Below are 6006 nucleotides of genomic sequence, written 5' to 3'. Positions count from 1 at the left end.
TGCAGTAAAGCCATGATGACATCCTGCAGTGTCTACTCCGTGCACTGGACGCTATGACGAAGGGGGTCGCTGTGCCTGCAGTCTGCAAAAAACAGCTGAAGGCACCGCGGGAACGGAGGACAGGTGAGAATATCTTTTATTATTGTCTAAACAACGGCATAATAGAGGACAAGAAGGTGACCAGTAGGAGGACATTACTTAACAATGGGCTCATTGCTGCAGGGGACATTACTAAACAATGAGGACATTACTCGGGTTGGCTTATACTCGAGTACATACGATATATCCCAAACTCTATATTTTAACTGGAAAAGTTGGGTATCGTCTTATACGCCGGAAAATACGGTATATTGTTTTCCACTTTGAAAAATGCGCTAGGGCTTATTTTCAGTGGGTGTCTTATATTTGAGCTCCCAATGCCCGCTGTGTAAGTGCCTGAGGATTGTCCCACAATTCTCAGTATCTCTCCTGAGTTGACAGTGACAAATGCATAGAAATACACGCTGTCACTCTCAGCTGAGGAGAGTCGCTGAGGATTGGGGTGTGATCCCCGGGCTGGCAGTGCTGGCAATACAGCAGTCATAGAGTGTGGGTGCCCATGCAAGACTCGGACCGGTGGGCGGGATTACAGGGGATGAGGCTGATATTCATTCACTTAATTAGCTGGCACGTTCTCACTGCTATCCTCGGCGGCACTCCTGTTCTAAGAGTGAACAGTGTGTATTTCTGTCCAGCTGTCTCAGCTCAGGAAAGATACCGAGAATTGTGGGGCAATCCTTGGGCAGTGATACTGTACAGCAGGCATAGAGGGTCATGCCTGTTCAGAGCGGTGGGTGGGATTCTGGGTGGGAAAGAGGGTGAATATTCAATCATTTAATTAGCCGGAGCTTAGAGCAACACAAGGGGAAAATAAAAGTAAATTGTCAGTTTCAGGATACTGATAGTTTGAGTACACACCTAGGGCTTATTTTTGGAGAAGGGCTTATATTTGAAGCCTACTCCAAAAAGGTCACAAAATCCTGATCTAGATTATTTTCGGGGTAGGGCTTATTTTTGAGGAAACAGGTAGGGGACTGATAACAGGGGACTGACTCTATTTGGGCTGTGTTCACACATCCGACAGTCACAGTACAGAATGTGATGTCTGACCACTCACTGTGACCCGTCACAAACTCCATTGTCTCCTAGGCTTGTATGAAGCTGATGAGTTTGGGTCAGAAGGCCCACGGCCGGTCCAGATGTTGCAGTCCATACTTGGACTGTGAATGTCAGATATGTGTAACTGGCCTTTAAAAGAATTATGTGATACAGGAAATATATATGGCAATTATGTAATAATGTCAAAACGGGCATCTTTGTGATAACTTGTGCTGCTAGTAGGCTGTGATTCAATGTTTAATACTGTCACATGAGATCAGACGCTCAGCATATCTTCCCATTATGATGACGCACCGACACTGGCCCAACTGCGCTCTCGGCCTAGGGCGTCATCACGTGATCATTAATGGGATGTAGCAGAAGTGAGCCAGCCCCCTTCTTCCGCATGGCTGTTCAGCTTTGGGCTGAGAGATGAACTCGGATACAGGAGCTGAGGGTACAGAAGGGATGCTGTGAATTGCAGTTCCAGCGCTCTGGACCCTACGCACAATATCCAGATCAGCAGGGGTGGTACAGAGGGGTCATAGGTAACACTAACATGTATTATCGGCCATCAGACTGCTTGTAGTATTCTATGATGGTGATTACAAGTATTGGTAGGATTTGTTTTATATTCCCCAGATAACGCCTTTAGGCATAGTGTCTTATTTTTATACCCCAAAGTGGGGACCTGACATGCATGATTATTTATTGTAAGGATGATCTGTTTTCTTTGTATATTAGACAGGAATTTTTGTGCCAATTTTCTGCTCCTTATGTTTTACACCTCAGCTGCTGTATACCTATCAGGGTTATTTATGGGGAACTTATTGTCTGCAATTCTCCCGAGTTTCCTTAATGCTGTAGCAGCTGGTGTTCGGTGACACGTATGTCAGCACAATTTTTCTCAATTTTCTCAGTACTGTAGAACCCAACGCCAGCTCAGTGAGGAGAGTGACTACGAAATGCCGGGGTCTGGAGGGGATTTTACCCTAATCACACTGACGAACTGCCAGTTAACTTACAGGGTTACTTTAATTTTTACTTCTGGATCTACGTAGGCGGAAATCCAAATTATGCGTTGAATATGAAGACATTGTCTTTTTAAACCTAATCTTGAGGATTGAGGAGATACATTATGTATCTGAATGGATTCGGTACCAGGCTACATGCGCACGCTGCTTCTTTTTCGTGTTCACAAACTGCAGCCAAAACTGCACCTTGTCAGAGAGAGCCTGGAAATGTCACAAAAAATGTAGGTGGTTTTTTGGTGCGTTTTTGCTGCTTTTTTGGTGCGTTTTTGGCTGCAGTTTTGTCAACTATTGTTTCATGTATTTTTCAGTTCAAACAAGTCCCTAAAGCTTGTTGAATTGAAAAAAAAATTAGAAATAAATAAAAAAAAACGGCGTGCGGTCCCCCCCAATTTTAATGCCAGCCAGATAAAGCCATACGGCTGAAGGCTGGTATTCTCAGGATGGGGAGCTCCACGTTATGGGGAGCCCCCCAGTCTAAAAATATCAGTCAGCAGCCGCCCAGAATGGCCGCATCCATTAGATGCGGCTGTTCTGGGACAGTACCCGGCTCTTCCCGATTTGCCCTGGTGCGTTGGCAAATCAGGGTAATAAGGAGTTATTGGTAGCTCATAGCTGCCAATAAGTCCTAGATTAATCATGTCAGGCGTCTATGAGACACCCTCCATGATTAATCTGTAAGTTACAGTAAATAAACACCCACCTGAAAAAATCCTTTATTAGAAATAAAAAACACTAACAAATTCCCTCATTCTCCCATTTAATAAGCCCGACAAAGCCCTCCATGTCCGGCGTAATCCAGGATGGTCCAGCGTCGCTTCCAGCTCTGCTGCATGGAGGTGACCGGAGAAGCAGCAGACACCGCCGCTCCGGTCAGCTCCACGCAGCAACTGAAGAGAGCCGCGCGATCGGCTGAGCTGTCACTGAGGTTACCCGTGGCCACCGCTGAATCCAGCGGTGGCCGCGAGTAACCTCAGTGACAGCTCAGCTGATCGCTCTACTGTGTGGAGCTGACAGGAGCGTGGAGGACGGAATTATCAGTGGCGGCGGTGGCAGCGAGAGGGGTCCATCATCTCCCCTGTGCGTGCACGCTGGGGACAGCGGTATTTCGGGGAACACGTGAAGGACAGGACTATCAGCGGCGGTGGCAGCGAGAGGGAAAAATCAATGTTTTCAGCTGCCAATGTCCATCCCCCTCTTGCTGCCGCCGCCGCTGATAGTCCCATCCCTCCACGTGTTCCCCGAAGTACTGCTGTCCCCAGCGTGCACGCACAGGGGAGATGATGTGGAGAACGGGGACTATCAGCGGCGGTGGCGGCAGCGAGAGGGGGATGGACATTGGCAGCTGAAAACATTGATTTTTTTCCCTCTCGCTGCCGCTGATAGTCCCCGTCCTCCACATCATCTCCCCTGGGGACAGCGGTACTTCAGGGAACACGTGGAGGACGGGACGGGACCACTTGCCTGTTACCTCACTTCCTGACAAATCACCTGCGTTTTTGGTACCAAAAACGCAGGTAAAAGGCAGGTAAAATGCACCACTTTTGATTAGCATGCATTTTTCCTGCGTTTTTGATGCCCTCATTGATTTCAATGGGTGACAAATGTTGACAAAATCGCAGGAAGAATGAACATGCTGCATTTTTTTTGTCACAAACTTTTGACAAAAAAAACGCTGACAAATAAACTGCAATGTGCGCATGACAAATCTGACTTCTCATAGACTTTGCTGGGAAGTCAGATGTCAGAAAGTTCAGCTGACAAAACTGCAGGCAAAAAAGCAGCAAAAAAAGCAGCGTGCGCATGTAGCCTAAAGGTCTCCATATTCATTCATATATACACAATTCAGGTTTGATTGTGGTGCCCATAATTGCAAACTTTACCAAAGGTTGTGGTATGTAGGGCCACAATGCAAAGCTATATTGCCACACTTATTGGCCATTGTTTGATTGTAAAGAAACAATGAAGAAAAAAAGTTCCATGGAATACCATATCTAAAATGTGATCTGGAAAACTGGACTGGTAAGCACACTGTGTGTGAACAGGATTTTGTTAAATCTTACTTTAACCCCTTAACGACCGCGGGCCGTAAAATTTACGTCCTAGCGGTCATAACGTTACTGCCCGCGGTCTGCCGGCGGCAGCATGCCGCGATCTGCGCACATCTCAGCTGATTTTCACAGCTGAGATGTGTGCCTACTAGGCACGAGCAGAATCGTTATCTGCTCGTGCCATTTAACCCCTGTAATGGCGCTGTCAATATGTGACAGCGCCATTATAAACGCGATCGCGGTAAAGTTTTACTTACCGCCCGATACCGGAAGTCACGTGACATGAACACGTGACTTCCGATGGTCGCACAGGGTTATGTGATGACTCCTGTGCTAGACATGAACTACTTTCACTTTCGCTTTCCACGGAGGCCAGGGAAGCAGAAAGTGCACGTATCTGCTGTTTACAGCTGTGTGGCTGTGATCAGCAGATAGTGCAGAGCGATCGGATTGCTGATCCCAATAGCCCCCTAGGGGGACTAGTAAAATAAAAAAAAGTTTTAAAAAATTAAAAAAAAACAAAAAAACCATAAGTTCAAATCACCCCCCTTTCACCCCATTGAAAATTAAAGGGTTACAAAAATATACACACATTTGCCGCGTTCAGAAACGCCTGATCTATCAAAATATAAAATCAATTAATCTGATCAGTAAACGGCGTAGCGGCAAAAAAATTCCAAATGCCAAAATGACGTTTTTTTGTCGCCACAACTTTTGCGCAAAATGCAATAACAGGCGAAACAGGCAAAACGTAGCATCTGCAAAAATGGTACCGTTAAAAACGTCAGCTCAAGTTGCAAAAAATAAGCAGTCACTGAGCTATAGATCCCGAAAAATGAGAACGCTACGGGTCACGGAATATGGCGTAAAACGTGCGCCACTTTTTTCAGACAAACTTCCGATTTTGTTTTAACCCCTTATATAAAAGTAAACCTATACATGTTTGGTGTCTACGAACTCGCACTGACCTGAGGCATCACACCCACACATCAGTTTTATCATACAGTGAACACAGTGAATAAAATATCTCAAAAACAATAGTACTATCGCACTTTTTTTGCAATTTTTCTGCATTTGGAATTTTTTTTGCCATTTTCCAGTACACTATATGGTAAAACCTATGGTTTCATTGAAAAGTACACCTCGTTCCGCAAAAAATGAGCCCTCACATGACCATATTGACTGAAAAATAAAAAAAGTTACGTCTCTTAGAAAAAGAATGGCAAAAAAAAACCGGAAAGCGGAAAACCGGCCGGTCGTGAAGGGGTTAAAGGGCCTCTGTCAGCACAGAATGACTGTTCAAACCAAGTGCAGGTGCTCGGTGCAACTTGGTGGCTAAACATTTAAGTGCACCTTCCCTCCTGCTTGTTCCCCTTAAATCTCCTTCCTCTCTTTTCTTTGATTCACAGCTCTTGATTTTATAGAGCCAGAGAAGGACAGAGATAGGGGGGAAGATGCACTTAAATGTTTGGTCTCCCCATGATGGCACAAGCCTGTTCTTGGTTTGAACAGTCATGCTTTCCCTTTAAAGGGAATCTGTCATTAGGTTTTTGGCACCTAATCTGAGAGCAGCATAATGTAGGGGCAGAGATCCTGATTCCAGCGACGTGTCACTTACTGGGCTGCTTAGTGTAGTTTTGATAATCTTCTGCTGGTTAAACAGTGATTTTATCATTAGAGGACTAGCATATTCGTGAGCTCTGTATAACTGCTAGATCTGCAGCAGAGAAAACATTGATTTTATCAAAATGACAGCACACAGCTCAGTAAGTGACACATCACTGGAA

Source organism: Anomaloglossus baeobatrachus, chromosome 7 (genome assembly GCF_048569485.1).
Source record: "Anomaloglossus baeobatrachus isolate aAnoBae1 chromosome 7, aAnoBae1.hap1, whole genome shotgun sequence".
Lineage (NCBI taxonomy): Eukaryota > Metazoa > Chordata > Amphibia > Anura > Aromobatidae > Anomaloglossus > Anomaloglossus baeobatrachus.
The sequence above is the reverse complement of the archived record's forward strand: the minus strand, read 5'-3'. Positions refer to the sequence as shown.